Here is a 20811-nt window from a genome sequence, read left to right as displayed (position 1 = left end):
TTCCTAATTAAATGAACTAATGATTCATTATATGTTTGCTATGAATGTACCATGTAACGATTGAATATAAATTCGACCTAATTCGAATCAAACATAACTTAAATTTTAAACGTCTCTAGTTCGACCATGTAAATGTAAAAAAAAATCATTGACGATTGCAATGAGAAACGTGCATGATAAATTGAATTTGTCAATCCTTTTCATTTATGAGCGGATCAAATAGTTCAGTGATTAAGGATTTAAGGTTTAGGGTTGACAAATATACTTTGAAATAGAGCCGCTTCTTTTTAGTTTGAGTGCGACTTTAAGAAAAGGCTAAGGAGTAAATTACAAAGGTAAAGATTTTTTCCCTTGTATATTTCCGTGGAAGATTGATGATGAAAAGAAAAGCCTTGGATTAGGAGACTTGTCAGATGTCTGGCTTTTTGTTTACATTGCCATGTTAGGGTTTTTCGAAAAGCCGTGCATGGCCATGGCAAATTTGCCTGATCAATACTTGTATAATAAATGATGATGCATGATAAGAGTGTCTTGTTTATGCGTATATTATACCATGTTTTGAAATGGAACGCTGCAAATTAATGAACAATTTCGGCCCCATTTGCACGCCGAAAATAGGGATGTTCATTAATTTGCAGTATTCTGAAGATATACATAAGCTTTTAAATTTAATAATGTTGGATGATACACCCAAGTTATTTCCACAGGATTTGTCTTCCCCCTTGGGAAGGGATTTTAGCTTCTTCTTTTTTCATGCAAAGAGGTTCAATGTTTGTTGTTTGGATCCCATGTGAAACTATAGCACACTTCTTTCCCCTCAACATGGGGTGCTTCTTTTAATATATATTTCGTTTAATTTTTGCTTAAATGATAATTTCTCCTTATGGTAGTTTGAATTATTATGGTTGTTTCTCGTTTTTAATTTCATTATTTGAATTAATTGAATTACATTGATATTATTTTTTACCAATGAAAACAATAATTGATCTTTACAGTATTAACATGACAGTCAACGGTACTGACATGTCAATCAATAGTACTGATATGACATTCCACATGTGAAGATGATGTAACAACTCCATCGGGGTGTTACATATATCGGCCCAAAATCCGTCGACAAATTCCCGTCTGACCAAGGAGGGCAATGACAGAAAGCAAGTAGCATATCTTCATCCTCCACCATTTCCCCCAACAACACTTTCGCCAAACTATCTGTACACCCGTATGGCCACATTCCCCTACAATCTCGAATGCTCCCAAGCCCATCGCCGCTAACTCCCACCTCCGCCCTTGAACCCATTAGGGCTATCTTTACTGAGATAAAATCTAAAGACGTTCTAGACATAAGTTTCTCTGGGACGGCCACTGAAACATCTTTTCTTAAAATAGTAAAACTCCTCGTCCTTTCTTTCTAATTATGGGACAAGATTCCTTGCCTTCTGACTGAGTGTGACCCATAGGAGAGGAGCCAAACTCTTCAGGTAACTTTAGAGTCACCTTAATGAATCTGGAGCGATCCAAGCCAAACTTTGCTTGTTGATCCAACCAACAATGGGTTCAGCAATCTCAAGCCCTTTGTCACGTCTCCGCATGAAACTTAGGAGGCCCAAACAACTCCTTTGAGCCACAATGCTCAATGTGAAGAAATTTTGTAATACGACCACCGAAGGCACCCATTTTCTCTACTGAAAGTAAATAAAGTAAAATATGATAATCTACCAAGAAATTTCTGCCAACTAACTTGGAGCTACCTCATAGGTGTTCAACACATCTTTCAAAAAGTTGCGCACAATGAGAACCTACCCTCCAGAGCAAATACAAGAAGGTAAAATCACTCCGATTCCCGTAGGTGCCTTCACCGTAATCACTCATACAACACTAACTTAAGGGATATCAAACTCAAATTCGAATTTATCCTACAGTAAACCACGACTTAATAATAAGTTTTTGGCGTCATTCTTTATAGTTTTGCATATAAAGAACCTCCGTCTACCTTATTCTCTAGTTTCTTCACCGTTTTCGTTGCGCTCTTCATCATCGTGGCAAGAAAATTCAAACAGAAAACAAGAAACTTCACAGAGAGAAGGCTATGATTTGAAAATAAAATGTAGTAGAAAGGGATTATGGTTTTTACCCTAAATTCCCCTTAAATATTCGAAAAAATACATTCCCAACGATCAAAATATCACGCCTTTCATTAGACCAAACACAAAATGCCATGAATACGAACCTCTAGTCGTTTGGAAAAATAATTATGACGTTTCCTCAGAAATAGCCCATTAAATGCAAAACTATGTGCAAGTCTCGGATCAAATCATTTCATTTATTTTCTCCACAAAGGGGACAAGTGTTATACCTCATTCAGACCTTCCACGATTAACTCATGATGATCAGAGCCTACAAAATAAGAGTACCTCTGAAATATTTCCTATATTACTTATAAACTTCGAGATTTATATTCTACGATCAATTGTCTTCTTTGATAAGACCTCTGGCATGCCCACGAAATCTGTCAAGGTTAAATATGTTGCGAGGTGGTCATATACTCAACCTGCTAGCCTACGAGTACCAATCATGACCTAGGCCATAGATAATTCACCCTTTTAATTAGACGGAAAGCCGTAATAGACAGTTCATAGCAGAGTTACTAATGGTAATTCATCCCTCTCGTTTGTAATCTTTTGTCTTGACTAATCTGAATCGACCTGCGTCACACACCTGACTGTGGTAGGTGAGTCTCGCAGTCGAGATTTTCTGCATACAAAGACTCGAACTCAAGAAATTGCTTAAACAATATCAAGCTGCTTACCACTTGAACCATATATTAAGTTTAAATTTAGTGAAAAAATAATAATAACTAATAATGTCTTGGTTTGTATGAAGTTGATCAAAATTTGCAGATTATCTCGCAGTAGTTGTTTTCATTAATCCCCACTTTCATTGTTGCAAATGTAAAAACTAATGGGTCTTGTCTCTTATCTTAACGTGCTTGCTTATGACTTGAGAGCTTTAAGTTGATTGCACATCATTTCCATTCATTGAAACAACAATTGGTGGTGATTGAGATTTGAGGATGCTGATGCATTTCTTCAGGCTTCATTTTCCCATCAATCTTTTCGATCTTCGGCATCATTTTATTGACATTCATTCCATTTTCATTTAGTATTCGATGAACTCTAAATAATGGAAAGATAAAGTCCATTTCTAATCAATGTAATGAATCAGTCATCACCAAATTATCCCATCCAACAAATCATGATCTTAAAATCAGTTTCAAACAAAACTATCCCGATAACTGCAAACAGTAAAACTAATGAATTGTGATCTCGTATTCATTCCGCAAACTAAAACAAACCACGAATCAGTAACACTGATAAAAAACCATTGGCAATTGACAAAGCATGGTGGCCATTGATGGATTGTAGGACCCTATGATCTTAACTAGTGGGATCCAATTAGATATGAAAGATAAGGGTTTATTTGGAATCAATATGTCCTCACCTCACCTCCGAACCACTTAAATTTTACTTCTTGTTCTTAGCTGTTGAAGGGTATACCTTATCATCAAAGGTACCATCACCTTAAAAAGGAAGCATTGACATTTCTAATGTTGGTTTTAACTTCATTTAGAGGGGTATTTAATTATTTGGAGGTGCCGGAGACAAACATTCGAGAGGGGTCCCTTTTCCATCAATGCCACACCTATTTATCCAGCTTCCATGAATTATTATCTTTGCTCAACATCTCTTGCTTGATGTCTTTGTTACAATGGCTGATGATCTTGCCAAATGAACATGTTAGATGATAACTACAGGCATAATGATTGCGTAATTAAATAGATATTAAGATTTTACTTAAAAATAATTTCCGTAAAAATACTATGATTTTACTGTTCGGATGAACTTATGTTGACGTGAATGAATCTAAACTCCAATCTGAAGTAGTGTTGGACGTGCTTTGGATGCAGAAATCGACTGACTCAGCTTGTTTGTTTGTGAGTCTATGGATTTGGCTTGGAAGGTTGAGATATTTGAAGACCCTTTGATGAAGTCCAATCAAGTTGAGATATTGGCACCATCGAATTGTGGGCATCTTTTTGACTTAAGGGTACATGTTTCCATTCTGTATATAATTCAAGAACCAAGAAAAGTTCTGCAATACTTAGAGATGGATTGGATTGGATCGAGTTTTTATCAATTAGATCGACCCAAAATATATACCCTTCACTTGATTTGAAAACATGTTTTCTCTATCTCAATTCGATCCAACCAGATCTTAAGGGTTTAACCCTACGGCTCTAAAACTTGGTATGAAAAACAGAAAATGAGAAATGAAAGTAGAAAACCTAATCATAAAAGAAGAAAGTGCAGTTCCCATCTTACACGTGAAACCCTTAGGTTACTTTAATCATTTTGGGGTGCTTTCAGCTCATTTTTGACCTCATTTGTCACAAATAGTATGCGTCTTGAATTGAATTTGCTTTACCTTTCACTTTCTTTTAACAATTAAGCTGATAATTAGTAAGATCCCATTATCATCTTAGCCTTAACCTTTCTCTTTTTCCACTATCATTTGCCTCCACTTTTTGTTTTTCATAGTAAACTACAAGCAAAAGTGTTCTATAGCAGCGTTTTAGGGTAAACGCCACAAAATTTAAGCATGTAGCGGCGTTTACTATCCAAATGCCACCAAATTATACTTTAGCAACGTTTTTTCCAAAAAACGCCGCAATAAAGTGGTAATTTAGCGGTAAACGCCATCAATAGAGTAATAATTTTGCGACATTTGTATAAAAACACCACAACAAGGTTGTTTATAGTGGCGTTTGTCTAACAAACGATGCTATAGAGAATTAATTTAGCGGCATTTATCAAACAAATGCCGCAATAGATTTGTTTATAGCGGCGTTTGTGCAAAAAACGCCGCAATAGATTAATAATTTAGTGGCGTTGTTATACAAACGCTGCCATATGTTTGTTATACAAACGCTACCATATGTTGTTTATAATGGTGTTTTTAAAAATGCCACAAAAACGTGAACTATGGCGTTTTTTTAAAAAAACGCCGCCAAAGGGTTAATATATGCTCCACCCTTTTCCTTCTCGATCCCTAAATTCATTTCAATGCTACTTCCCTAAAAGGGATTTCTCTGGTACAATAACAGCACTCACCCGATTCCAAGCGACGTCCTCTTCTGTTTGTCTCGGTGACCAAATCGGTCCTCTCACCGGCGAACAGTTATCTCACGATTGCACAGTTTGATCCCTTCTGTAAGTACAAAACTTTTTCATATTTTTTTGTTGGTATTCTAAAAATGGGGAAAACCCAGAAAGCTGGTGTAATGGAGAAAAATAATATCTTTCGAATAGGAAAAGAATATCTATACATATTGTTTTACTGGTTTACTGCTTTCGAATACAAAAATAATAGCTTTCGAATATTAATAATAGCTTTTCAAAACGTGAACAAATGGTTGTGGTACAATAGCAGGTGTTTCATTCAGTAAGACAAATTATCATCGGAATGTCCACGTGGCGTCTTTGCTCTGACGATGGATCGAATTATCGTTGGGAGGCTATCAGTCCGAATTTGCCGTAAAAGTCAATGATGACCCGAAAGGCCCTCATATTGCAAATACCCTTCCATGGCCGATCTCCTAATTGAAGGTAATAATTAATCGCTGAAGTTTATGCCACTATATTTTTATTTTGTACTCCCAAATTTCATAGATCGCACACATGTAGGATGTTCAAAGCTTATTGAGAACGATGATAGAGAAGTGGATAAAGACTCGATGTTTAGAATCGAAATTGCTAAATCTGTGGCATTGAAAGAATCTTCAATTGCAAAAGCAATATCTATCCTCAATGAAGACAACGTTGCCTCTACTGATACTCCAAGTAAACTTTTTTTCTTCTATTTAATTTTTTTTAATGTTTGATTCAGTTCCAAAGCCACCTCCAATCAAGTTTCATACTATAGGTGGAAGGTTGTTATCTGTTCAAGTGAAGCACTGCAGCGTGCAAGGAATCTTCTTGGTGAACCGGATGTACGAGATTTATTTGGTGAAATGGACGAAGAGTTTCTCCTATAGAGTTTACACAGAGGAAAAACGCAACGATGTGTCGTCAAACAAGGAAAACAACTTTCTTATGTCCTTTCCCCACGAAGGAGCAGTGAAGAATAAATTCAAGTGAACAATATGGTGAAGACTTTGTATGCATAACTTTAATGTTTCTAAATTTTAACGTATTCTGTTGTTAAGTATTAATTTTATGGTGAAGACTGTTTATGCATAACTTTAAAGTACAAACGCCGCAATAGTGTAATATGGTGAAAAATGTTTGCATAACTTTAATTAATGTTTATAAATTATAATGTATGCTTGTTGTTAAGTAGTTTTATGCATCAATATGTCTTAATTAAAATGTATGGTTGTTGTTAATTACATAAAAATACATGGTATTAATTTTAGTTATGTAGAGAAGAAATCAAATATTATTTATATAAAGGTATTTAGCGGCGTTTGTATCTAAAAATGCCACTATATAACTGACGTTTTGCGGCGTTATATGTAAAAGCGCTGCAACATAGTTAATCTTATAAAAACACCTCTAATAAATTGTACTATAACGGCGTTTTTGTATAAACGCCGTAATAGTTGTAATATATAGTAGCGTTTTTAAACACAAACGCCGCAAATATTTGGACAGTAGTGGCGTTTATAACAAACGCCGATATAGAATAGTACTTTTGCGACGTTTTTATATAAACACCGCAATAGGTGTAAGATATAGTGGCGGTTGTTCACAAAACGCCGATATATTTGGCTTTGGAGCATTTTTAAACAAAAACGCCGCAATATATGGACTATACTGGCATTTATAGAAAACGATATAATAACTATAGCGGCGTTTGGATTATAAACATTGATAAATCCCCAAATTATTCGAATCCTGAGCCCTATTCTCATCTCCATCTATCCTCCATATCTTCCTCCGCTCTCCCTCATAAACAAACACCGCAATCGGCCTTGCAGTGACCACCATTCACGCCGTCGGTTCCAATGTCGCGCCATCACCGTTGACTCTCGCGCTTCCATCAATCCATAACACAAACCTCTTCTACTTTCGTCCATATCACCGTTTGTAATTGCACCGTGGGTTTCATCTTTCAACAAGGTATTTTTTTGTACTGAACGAATGGTACGTATGTATGCATTAAAACACTAAAGAATCTGAATTTTAATAAGCATGCAGAAATCTTGTTTCCTGGTTGATTATTTGAACTTTAACCTTCGTTTATGACCCTGCCAAAATTCTTGGTTTGAGTGAAATTTTGATGGCTATGGAGACAAACTTGTTTCTTTTTCATTAAGATTGATATTGTTTTTTGTTTGTGTTCTTTGATATGAAGGCATTTATCTATGGAGAAAAACACTGATTCCCCATAACTCAGCCAGCCTTTTGAATGTCGTTTGATTCCAGCTTTGCAAGGGCAGACCAGAAATCTCAATCCACGTTGCTCTTGGTTCTTGTTTTGACATTTCGGTCCACAAGCTAACTTCTGCAAATATCTCCTTTAGATAAGACCAATTAAGGTCCTCTAATAGCATGAATAGATCTTCGTCTTATATGGAGATTAAGAAAGTTTTCACACTCATTCTATAGACTTTTATCTAAGACTCCAATTGTGTAACCTCCCCCTTATGCTATTAATGCAACACACCGTTATCATCTTTCCCACCAAGCTTTTATTCAATTTCCATAGATCCTCATTTATTATATGTCCAGCTATTCTCTTGTTTTTTACTTCCGTTTGCAAACTTGGTTCTCCAGGTCTAGATCCACTAGAATTGCCTTCTTCACCTTGCAACTTTTCTACGTTCGTAGTTTGTTTTCCTTTAAGTTTTCATTTCCTGCTTCAATAGTAAACTTTCTCTCCGTTTGGTGCTGGAACTGTCCAGACTTACGATAGTATGTTGATCTTGCCTTATATTTTGCTATTGACACCGATAGCCGAATGGGTGTCGAATCCAACAAATAATAATACTTGCTTTTGGAAATAGAAAATTATAGTAGCGATAAGCAAGGTCGAATCCACATGGATCGGGTAATTTATTTTAATGAAAATTAAAGCAAAGAAAAAGGGTTTAAAATTGAGAAAAGTAAAAAAAAAGCAGATCTAATCAACTAAAAATTAAGAGAAATTAATATTAAGCAAATATCCAACTAAAGGTATAATTTCAGTATTGGTTCAAAGAATTGATCATAGATGCAATGATAAAATCTTCTACTTTTCACTAAATTGGTTATGGTTATTGAGAAGCTCTAACAATCTGTCTCTCCTTAGTTTCTCGATAATCAAGAGAAGCTCTTTGATTATTTCCCTAGTTAATGAAGAACCCTATACAAGCTCTTAAGATTTAATCCACCAACAACATTAATCACTAGAGGGACCACCAATTCTAGCCAACGAATACACAAGCTCGATTCATTTAGACTATGTTATATACCTTCATAACATAATCATAATCAACCATGTTACTTTACCACTAATATTAGAACGTTTAAACAATTACGGATTTAAAGTTCTAAATGACAATTTATCAACTTGATAATTGAACAACAGATCATTTGCACAATCAATCAAGACAATTCTTAATAAAAACAGAAGATATATAAATAGCAAAGAAGTAAAAGAACAATGAAAATTATTTAGATCTCACAATCCTTGAAGAAACAAAGCTTCAATTATCCTCCAGTTGGAACAAAAGTATTTAGCTACTCATAATTGAAAGAAAACCAAAAGAAAATAAAGAAAACTTAATGTAAAACTTGATGTAAAACTTGATGTAAAACTAATGGCCCTAGCTCCCCTTTTATAAGGATTTTCCTATTCTAGATAAAGAAGTTTCCCTTAAAGAAAATCCCATAAAAATAGGAGTTTTAAATGCCCTCATCTTTTTCTAAAGATAAGAATAATTTAAAAGAGTCTTCCAACCGTCATTAAACTCTTTTTCCCTTGTAAATTCATAACCCTAATTTAGGGTTGTACGGACTAGTAAGGCGCGCCCACGCATTAACTGAAGACTTCTTCTGCGGTAGTTCAGGATGAATAAGCCGTGCCCACGCCTTACGCGAAAACCTCTTCTGGTCTTGCTAGCTTCTTGAATTCCGATTTTTCTCCTTAATTCGGGGATTTTTTGAAGATCATGTTAATCATAATATTTGAACTTGTTTTATCCAAATCTTCAACCTAATCCACAAAATACGAAATATAATCAAATCCATAATTTAATCAATTTTAGTTATTCAAATATGAGGAAAATATCATAGAATATATGTCTAATATGCATCTTATCAAATTCCCCCACACTTAAACCAATGTTTGTCCTCAAGCATACAATAGTTCAAATTCATAACTCTTCTCAACACCAATCCTTCTTCTTCCTTTGTTCATCATTCCAAAATCAAAATTGTCATGCCTTAAAGACTCAAATCTAGACATAAGTAAGGAACGAGCAATTCGTAGAAGAAATTCTCATAAACCAACACACATGAATAATCACTCCATCAATCTTTTTGAAATCAAAATGCAGTGGGATCTAATACCCTCACATTGGATTCACTCAATACGCTCGAAGTGTTTAAAGGTGTCAACAAACTCTCAAGCCAAAACATAAAAATTTTTACCATAGGCTTGCTAACCTATCACATCCCCACCACTAGTCAATGAATTGAATGCATAAAAACCTAAGGGTCTTAAACAGGGTGTAATGGGGTTTAGGCGAGGTTTAGTAAGAGAGGAATTTGAGCTGTTTTATTGAAGGAGTCATACAAACTTATCCACATGGAACTCAATCTTCAAATGTTCTCTTCAAGCCATATAAATTTTTTTTCATTGCACAATCTCTCTTTCTTTATTTCCTTTTCACAATTTTGCTTCTCTTTTTTTATGAAAGAGATTGCAACTCGAATCACTATATTCCAACATCTTCCGATCTTCTTAAGATAATTTGAATTCTCACGTGAATGAGCTCATACAATCCTCCAATTCAAGGTTCAAAAGAGGGGAAATTAACAAAAAGGATTTGATGTTTGCTTATACCATGGTTAATTTCAAACAAAAAGGCTCAGACTCAAAATTGGCTTTCTAAGGATGATAATTAGGGTAGGCTCTTTAAGAAAGCTAAAAGTGGTTTACCTAAATGCCCTTATCGTTCTTGATGCATTCAATTCTAAAATGTGGTCTTGACATGTATAGTAAAGCAAGATCTAGAAAAATTAACTATGTATGACAATCACTCAATCAAGAAATGGACATACTAAAAGTGAGTGCTCATTGGCCCAAAAACTCGTAAAAAGGGTAAACATGTATTAACTCCCACACATTTTTCATTCAATCCGTCATCAAGAGTAATCAACCAGTGTGTATCAAATAAGAATTCAACTACTCAAGCTAATCCCCTATTATGCTTCAACTTAATTCGATAATTCACAACAATCTAAATCATGTAAAGATAAACATCGAAAGAATCTGTAATTTTGAAGAGAAAAATCACAAAAAAAACTAAAGCATACTTTTAAAAAAAAAAATTTTGAAGCAACATTATGTTCAAAGCAAAACCATTTATGAAATACTCTCCTCTACACTTAATCCATACATTGTCCTCAATGTATCAAAAGTAGATGCTCAAAAACCATAAAAGAATAAGAGTAGAAAACTCCCCTGAAAATGTTGAGCATCAACCACGATATATGTCATGAGCTGGTGGTGAAGGTGTTGTTCGTCGGCTGGGTTGGTTATCAGTCTAAGCGGAGACATGGGTCGGGTAGAGCGCGAATGACGGTTTGTGACACACATTCTTCTGAAGGAGCACAGAAAATCAAGAAAAGATAAGGCATATTTATATTTTAAAAAATTTCTTTGAATCTTGTTTCCTAAACCAGAATATTTTAAAAAATTTCTTTGAATCTTGTTTCCTAAACCAGAAGTGGTGTTGAGTTTAGACGTGGGCACATCTTATACAAAAACATATTCTAGATAGTGAGAGACTTTAGGAATAATTTTGCTTTTGTAAGGCGTGCCCACGGGTTGCAAAAATTCATCTTCTGACCTAAAGAGGAAAACAAGATTAATTGTACTCCAATAAGTCAAGGAAAAAATAAAAAAAAATTGAAATAAAAACAACAAAAATAGAAATTGAAAAAAGAAAAATTGGGTTGCCTCCCAAGAGCGTCTTTCTTTAACGTCTTTGGCTAGAGTTGTAGCTTCTCATCATCCTATGTTAGGTAATCCAAAATGGTTTGACCAGTAGTATGCGCCAGAGAACCTTCATAAAAAGTTTTCAAACGATGATCGTTGGCCTTAAACATTTGACTTGTATCCAAACTTTGTGTTTCAACAATAGAGAAATTTTTTCTCCACCCAATAGCTTCCTTGTAATCTCTAAGCATTCGAATAAACTTCTCTTCTTCTAAGCAAGAGAGTTTGTTGGGAATGATCACCGGAATAGTTTCCTCTTCTCCTAAATATACATGCTTCAGATGATTTGGCAAAGGCTTCGTTTCCAATTTTGGTGCATGCACAAGAAGGAAGAAGCTTGGTGTGAGAAAGAGGTGACTCAATATAAGATACATCATACCTCATGGGTTTGAGTGATTCTAGTTCTTGGATTGTATCTTGCAAATCAAGATCCAACACAGACTTTTTCATGATTCCCTGTAATTCTTCAGAAGTGAAATTCATGTTGAGTGTATCTTTCACTTGTCATCTTCATTTTTATTAAAAGTTTCCTGTGCTAAAGGGTCATTAACATCCATGACAAAATAGAGGACACTTCACTAGGACATCTCATGGCATCATAATATTGAATTTAATAACTTCACCATTAAATTCCATGGTAAGTGTACCATCATCTACATCAATTTTTGTCCTAGCTGTTTTCAAAAATGGTATTCCTAACAAAATTGATGTTGACTTAGAATAATCATCTTCTTGCATATCAAGCAAATAAAAATCTGCAGGAAAAACCAATTCATTAACTTGCACCAAAACATCCTCTAAAACTCCCTCAGGATATACATTAGATCTATCAGTAAGTTGAAGAATCACTCATGTTTCTTTCAAATGACCAACATTCAAAGATGAGTAAATAGAAAGAGGCATGATATTTATTGAGGCTCCTAGATCTAACATTGCTCTCTCAATCCTAAAATTATCGAGTTTACAAGGGATAGTAAACATACATGGGTCTTTGCACTTGGGGGTAGTTTTTTCTGGAGGACAGCTGAAACATTCTCCCCCATACTTACCTTTTCATTACCCTTGAGCTTTCTCTTGTTGGTGCACAATTGTTTAAGAACTTTAGCATATCGAGGTACTTGTTTAATTGCATCAAGTAAAAGAATATTTACCTCGATCTTGCGAAACGTCTCAAGAATTTCTTTCTCTTCTGCTTCTTTCCTGGATTTAGCGAATCTAGAGGGAAAAAGAGGTTCTATGACAAATTCCTTCGGTTTTTCGCTTTTGAGTCCTTTAGGTTGGTCTTTCTGAGTTTGAGGAGCAATAACTTCCTTTTCAGTTTTTTCCTGTAAGGCTCTCCCATGTGCCAATGAACTAGGTTCCTTCAACTCTTTTCCACTTCTCAATGTGATTGCACTAACATTTTGCTTTGGATTAACAATGGTTTGTGAAGGTAACTTACCTTGGGATTCTAACCGACTCACGGAAGATGCCAATTGACTCATTTGATTCTCTAAATTTTGTATGCTTATTCTTGTCTCTTGCAAAAATTGTTGTGTATTAGTTGCAAGTGATTTGACAATTTCTTCTAGGGACATACCTAGCTTTGAAGAAGATTGCTCAGGTGGAAAACGCTGGAATTGTGATGGTGTTGGTCCATAGTTAAGGTTAGGATGATCCCTCTATCCTGGATTATAGGTATTTGAGTAAGGATCATACTTCCCTTGTGGCGGATCTGGAAACCTTCCAACTACATTGGCGTACTCATGAGAATCATGTTGAAGTGTAGGGCACATGTCAGTTAGGTGACCTATCGTAGCACATATCCCACAAGCTTTCACTTGTTGCGTTTTTTCTATAACTAGTTGTTGAACAAGGGAGGTGAGATGTGATAGTTGTTGTTCAATGGAGGACGAACCTACCTCATTCACCCTTCTTGAAGATGTGTCTTGCCTAAGCCAAATTGTTGTGAATTGGCAGCCATGATGGAGATCAATTTCCTAGCATCGTGAGGAGTCTTATTCACTATGACGCCTCCACTAGTTGCGTCCATCATCTTCCTCTCCATGGGTAGTAATCTTTCATAGAAATATTGGATGATAAATTGCTCAGAAATCTCATGTTGAGGGTAGCTGGCACATAGTCGTTTGAATTATTTCTAATACTCGTGAAGGGTCTCAGTATCTTTTTGTTTTATTCCACATATCTCCCTTCGAATGCCAGCGGCTCTTGAAGCAGGGAAAAATTTATCAAGAAACATCCTCACCATCTCGGCCCAAGTAGTTACAGAACCAAGGGGTAAATAGAAGAGCCAATCTTTAGCTCTATCGGTTAGCGAGAACGGAAAAGTGCGTAGTTTTATCTGCTCTTCAGTCACTCCTTACGGTCTCATACTTGAACATACCACATGAAATTCCTTCAAATGCTTGTGAGGATCTTATTCTCAAGTCCATGAAAAGTAGGCAACAAATGAATCAAACCAGATTTTAATTCAAAAGCTACCTCCAAAGCTTGGTAGTCAATGCAGAACGGTTGTTGATTCACATTTGGTGCAACCAATTCTCTTAGAGTTCTTTCTTTGTTGGCCATTGTTCCTTCTATTTCAGAATCGCTGGATGAATCAACCAAGTTAACTACAGATTCTGATTCTGGGGATGAAGAATAAGAAGCTTGTTTGTTGCGCAAGTTAGTTTCTTTTCTTAACCTGCGAGCAGTCTTCTCGATTTTAGGATCGTATTGGAGTTCACCTACACGAGAAGAACGGGGCATCAAAATAAATCTAAATGACACCAATCTCCGACAATGGCGCCAAAAATTTGGTAGGTGTCGAATCCAACAAATAATAATACTTGCTTTTGGAAATAGAAAATTGTAGTAGCGATAAGCAATGTCGAATCCACAGGGATTGGGTAGATTTATTTTAATGAAATTAAAGCAAAGAAAATGGGTTTTAAAATTGAGAAAGTAAAAATAAAAGCAGATCTAATCAACTAAAATTGAGAGAAATTAATATTAAGCAAATATCCAACTAAAGGTATAATTTCAGAATTGGTTCAGAGAATTGATCATAGATGCAATGATAAAATCTTCTACTTTTCACTAAATTGGGTATGGTTATTGAGAAGCTCTAACAACCTATCTCTCCTTAGTTTCTCGATAATCAAGAGAAGCTCTTTGATTATTTCCCTAGTTAATGAACAACCCTAGACAAGCTCTTAAGATTTAATCCACCAACATCATTAATCACTAGAGGGACCACCAATTCTAGCCAACGAATACACAAGCTCGATTCATTTAGACTAGGTTATATACCTTTATAACATAATCATAATCAACCATGTTACTTTACCACTAATATTAGAACGTTTAAACAATTACGGATTTAAATTTCTAAATGACAATTTATCAACTTGATAATTGAACAACGAATCCTTTGCACAATCAATCAAGACAATATTTCTTAATAAAAACAAAAGATATATAAATAGCAAAGAAGTAAAAGAACAATGAAAATTATTTAGATCTCACAACCCTTGAAGAACCAAAGCTACAATTATCCTCTATTTGGAACAAAAGTATTTAGCTACTCATAATTGAAAGAAAACCAAAAGAAAATAAAGAAAACTTAATGTAAAACTTGATGTAAAACTTGATGTAAAACTAATGGCCCTACTCCCCTTTTATAAGGATTTTCCTATTCTAGATAAAGAAGTTTCCCTTAAAGAAAATCCCATAAAAATAGGAGTTTTAAATGTACTCATCTTTTTCTAAAGATAAGAATAATTCAAAAGAGTCTTCCAGCCGTCATTAAACACTTTTCCCTATAAATTTGTAACCCTAATTTAGGGTTATACGAACTGGTAAGGCACGCCCACGCCTTAACTGAAGACTTCTTATGCGGTAGTTCAGGATGAATAAGACGTGCCCACACCTTACGCGAAAACCTCTTCTGGTCTTGCTAGCTTCTTGAATTCTGATTTTTCTCCTTAATTCGGGGATTTTTTGAAGATCATGCTAATCATAAGATTTTGAACTTGTTTTATCCAAATCTTCAACCTAATCCACAAAATACGAAATATAATCAAAATCCATAATTTAATCAATTTTAGTTATTCAAATATGAGGAAAATATCATAGAATATGTCTAATATGCATTTTATCACCGAAAACCATAAAAACTAAAAACGTTCAATCTCTCTATTTTTCTGAACGCAACACTTCTGTTGGAGAACCTAACAAATCCGAATCTCTTCCCTGTTCTGTCCATCTTCCTTGTAATGAATGAGTCCAGAAAATCACCCTGCCTCCCAAATAATTGTCTCAGTCCACTCCAATGTAACGTCGTTGGTATATTTTGAACGAAGAGTGACACCTGTTGCCGATGAGAGTTACCTGAGCTATTGATAGCCATCTTAAATATTAAAATATTTGAAATAGACAACACTTTCTACCTCAACTTTCACGAAATTCTTTGCATTACAACAATATTGCCCTCTAAGAATGCTCCTAACAACAAGGATGAAGCACCCCTTAATCTCGAGTCCTTGAGAAGCAAAACAAGAGCATCCTTGTCATCCGTCTCAACTTTCACCATTCTTATTCTCAAATCTCAAGCAACTTGTTACCCCTCTAAAATTCCTCATAGCTCGGCATCAATAATCGACTAGCACTCAATATACTTCGAAAAACCTGACACCCATTTTCCCTAGTGATCTCTAATGATGCCACTGCACATAGCTAATATTAACTTCATCCGTTTAGACCTGTCAGTGTTTTGCTTAAACTACCCAACTAGTCCCAATAAGAATTGTTTTACCACCCTCCCTTGAAGTCATAGCTCGTTCAACTACAATGAACAGAAGTGCACTCTCATGAACAACACTCTTGAAATGAGAGAAATGTGGATAAAAAATCAAACTATATATTTGCTTTCACAAACACCGAATCACACTCCCAAACGATAAATCCCATTTGATATCCACAATTGGGAAATGATTCAAATCATTTATTTTCTTTTCGATCCACGACACCATGTCAAGTTGCATTTATAATGATTCTAAATCGGTCTTGTCTAGGCAATGCTAGAACTGCGCTAGAACATTGATTAATTGGAAAATTTATCCCCATTACTTTCATTTATTTCTCTAATCCGACCAAAGGATATCTGGTTAATCTTTAATTTCAAAGGAAGTGCAATTCGGATTGTAGATTTGGATGTCATTAGATATTTGATCTGTCTTTGAATATTCGAATAATATTTAGATTAAGTTGTTAAAATTACTATGCTTTGTAGAATTGAACACCCCAAATATTATCTGTATTTGCGATACTTATACATATTGTAGAATTAGATATTTGAATCTTGATTTGGATTATAAAAATGGGGTGTCATTTTACTTCTTGGTCATCTAGAATTACAACATGTATACCATATTTATCATTTTATTCACAGCTATATTTTGAACTAAAATTAAATATTTATGTTGTCTGCAGTAAAGTTTGAACCTTGCTTTGCGCCAATTAGTTAAAGTTAAATAATTATTGAACAGTAGTACACGATCAAACATTTAAGGCCTGCATTGAAAGAATTTGCTTTTACTTTCTCAAGTCCTTGCATGCAACTTCATCATTTACTTTGTTCTTTGGCAGTACGAACAAGACCCTTGAACGATACCAACATGACTGCTTTGTTCCTCAAGACAATACGCTTGAACGTGAAACCCAGGTTACTATTAAACTTTTCTTAGGATGCATGAAGTGTTGTTTTTAAGAGACAAATAATGAAGTGTTATTTTGAGAGACAAATGAAGTATTGTTTTAAGAGACAAACTTATTATGATTGCATTATATATAAAGGTCCAAGCGTTCTATTCCTCTAGTGTGAATTTATTATGATGTCGATTTATATTGAACAATTAAAATTTAAATTATAAATTCTGTTTAGGTTCTACTTTTCTCTATAATATTAGCAAATAATTGTGAACTTAAATTATTATGTGAAATTAAATTATGCGTGCATATGAGTGAAATTAAAGTATTCTTGTTTAGATTTGATATTTTCTTGTATATTTTGTTATACACTTTCATCGGTTTGAATTATCTCAGTAGCTGCTAATTGAGTTGAGCAGCTCCAATTTAGGTTTTAAATTATTATGGACTATATCTGATAGTTTAATGCTTATGTTTAGGTTATAAATGTATCTATAATATTAGCAATTAACATTTTAAATTGAAACTCTAGAAATACGAAATGGATTAGAGTTGGATGGATTTCTCAAGAGTAAGCGTCGAATATCAAAATAAAGTCGAAAACTTTCTAAATTTAGCTTTTGCGAATGCAAGCCAAGAGAATATGTTTCTTTGCCCTTGTAAGAATTGTGTGAACATTAATTGGAACATTCGTGAAGTTGTGTATGAGCATCTAGTTATTTTTGGGTTTGTTCGGGGGTATAGAAAATGGATCTTTCATGGAGAGTCTGTATCAAATAGATCTGCTTCCACGAGTTATTTGACTTATCCTGCTCCTTCTCACCATCCAACTTTCAGAGAAGATGACATGGAAGGGATGCTACGAGATGCATTTAATATGCACAATCAACAGTCGTATGTTACAGAAAATTATTGTCAGGATGATGTTAATGATTTCATTGAGACGAGAAGAATTGGATGTGATGAAGAGCCAAATAGAAAAACGGCAAAGTTTTACAAGTTACTGAATGAAATGAATGAACAACTTTATGAGGGATCAAAGTTTTCAAAGCTTTCGTTATGCATTCGTATTTTCCACTTAAAATGCCTGGGAGGGTGGACTGGAAACTCCTTTACGCAATTGTTGGAGTTACTAGGAGAAGTGTTTCCTTTTGCAAAAATCCCTCAATCATGCAAAGATATGAACAAAATGATAAAATATTTAGGTCTTGAATATGAAAAAATTCATAGTTGTCCGAATGATTGCATGTTGTATTAGGATGATCGAAAAAATCAAGAATCTTGTCATGTATGCGGAGAATCTCGATGGATGACTATGGAGGCAGAAAATGTTACTGAGGATGAAGCTCAAGCACGATCAAGAAAGAAACTGGTCAAGATTCTGAGATATTTCCCTCTAATACCTAGGCTACAAAGATTGTTTATGTCCTCCAAGACTATTGACTCTATAAGGTGGCATCATGATGGCAGAACCGATGATGGAGTATTACGGCATCCTGCAAATTCTTTAGCTTGGAAGTCATTTGACAACAAGTATCCAAGTTTTTCCAGAGATCCTTGAAATGTCAGGCTCGGTCTTGTAACTGATGGCTTTAATCCATTCAAAATAATGAGTACTTCGTATAGTACTTGGCCTTTTGTACTTGTTCCATACAATTTGCCTTCCTGGATTTGCATGAAACAATCATCTTTCATCTTATCCATGATAATCCCTGGCGAGAAAGGCCCCAGAAATGATTTTGATATTTACATGGAGCCGCTAATTGTTGAGTTGAAACAGTTATGGGAAGGAGTCGAAACGTATGATGTGTTGACAAAAGAGAACTTTAATTTACGTGCGACTTTATTATGGACAATTAATGATTTTCCAACTTATGCAAATTTATCTGGTTGGAGTACCAAAGGTCGTTATGCTTGTCCTTGTTGTGCTGCACAAACATGTTCAAAGTGGTTAGTTAATGGAAAGAAGTTCTCTTATATGAGACATCGTCGGTGGTTACCAGATAATCATAGATTTAGATGTCAAAAGAATATGTTTGATGGTGATGAAGAGTTTTGAAATGCTCCTGACCAAACAACCGGTTCTCAAATATTCAGAATGTTGAAAAATATAAATTTTACTTATGGAAAGATGAATCAACCAAGTAGTACACTATCAAAGAAAAGGTAAAGTAGGTCAATGAAGAGGTTGAAGTTGACGAACAAACTGATGATGAGTCTGATGAAGAGGATGATCCAAATGAGGTATGCTTGTGGAAAAAGATGAGTATATTCTTCGAGTTGCCTTATTGGAAAAGCAAATTTTAAGACATAATATTGATGTAATGCATATTGAGAAGAATGTTTGTGAGAATATTATCGGGACCATTCTGAATGATGGCAGAAAATCTAAAGATAATCTTAAGAGTCGACTTGACTTAGTGGACATGGGAATTCAGCATGATCTTCATCCGCAATTACGTCCAAATGGAAGAAATTTCTTGTCGCCTTCTATTTTTTCTCTTTCGATGAAAGAAAAAGAAGTATTTTGCACGGTGTTGACGGATATAAAGATCCCAGATGGGTATGCATCAAATATTTCTCGATGTGTCAGTGTTAAAGATCGAAGACTTTATAGTTTAAAGTCACATGATTATAACATATTAATGTAAGATTTACTGCCAGTAGCTGTTCACAGTTGCATGTCGAGTAAGGTGACGTCTTGTATCATTGAACTTTCTAATATAATGAAAGCCATCTGTGGGAAAGTTCTAATGGTTAAAGAACTTGATAAACTACAAGATCGAGTCGTCTTGACTTTATGGAATTTGGAGAAGATATTTCCGCCTTCATTCTTCACAATTATTGTGCATCTTCTAATTCATCTTCCTCACGAAGCAAGAGTTGGTGGTCTAGTTTTCTATCGATGGATGTACCCTATAGAGAGGTATTAATTGAATTACATGAAATGAATGAACTACTGATTATACCTCTCAGTCAAATGTTTTTACGTAGTATGTTGTTTTGTGTATAGGTTCTTGGGCAAGTTGAAGTCTTATTGTCGTAATAAGCGTTATCCGGAAGGATCAATTGCTTAAGGGTATTTGGCAAAGGAATGCATGACATTTTGCTCAAGATATTTGGAAGATGTTGAAACAAGATGGAATAAACCAAATCGAAATGATGTGTTTAGTACTGATGACTTTCCTCAACATTATTTGTTTGGAAGTTATGGTCAACCATTAGGGAAAGTTGAAATTGCACACTTAGATGACACGTCTTGGGTACAAGCACACCGATATGTTCTTTTCCATCACGATTCAATAGATCCCTTTTGCATGTAAGTCTTTTAGACCCAATCCTAATGAAATCTCTTTATCTTTTATATTTATCAATTTTTAATGACATAATATTAATTATAGTGAGTTTAAAGAAGTATTGAGATCTCGAGCACGCTCCCGAAGATTAAATCAGCGAGAGCTACATAAGTTATTCACAGAAACTTTTCATTAATGGTTAGTCCAGACGGTAAGCAACTAAATCTTACGGCACACTTATAAATTATATATATCTTGCTTTTTATATCGACATCAATGCAAATTAATTCACCATTCATGTGTAATAAGTTTGGAGTGGGAGAGAAGTTAGTGATGAAGTTAAATGGCTTTCTCAAGGTCCGAATAGAATAGTTAAAAGATATAATACCTTCCTCATTAATGGGTTCAGGTTCCACACGAAATCTCGTGAAAGATTAAGGAGGACACAAAATTGTGGAGTCATAGTTACTTCGTCAACTACAAGTTATGCTACTGCAAGGGACAATAATCCCCATGAGGGAGAGGTCGATTATTATGGAAATCTTACAGACATTATTAA

The sequence above is a fragment of the Hibiscus syriacus genome, unplaced genomic scaffold (assembly GCF_006381635.1).
Source record: "Hibiscus syriacus cultivar Baekdansim isolate YM2019G1 unplaced genomic scaffold, ASM638163v2 tig00000767_pilon, whole genome shotgun sequence".
Lineage (NCBI taxonomy): Eukaryota > Viridiplantae > Streptophyta > Magnoliopsida > Malvales > Malvaceae > Hibiscus > Hibiscus syriacus.
This window is presented reverse-complemented; position numbering follows the sequence as displayed.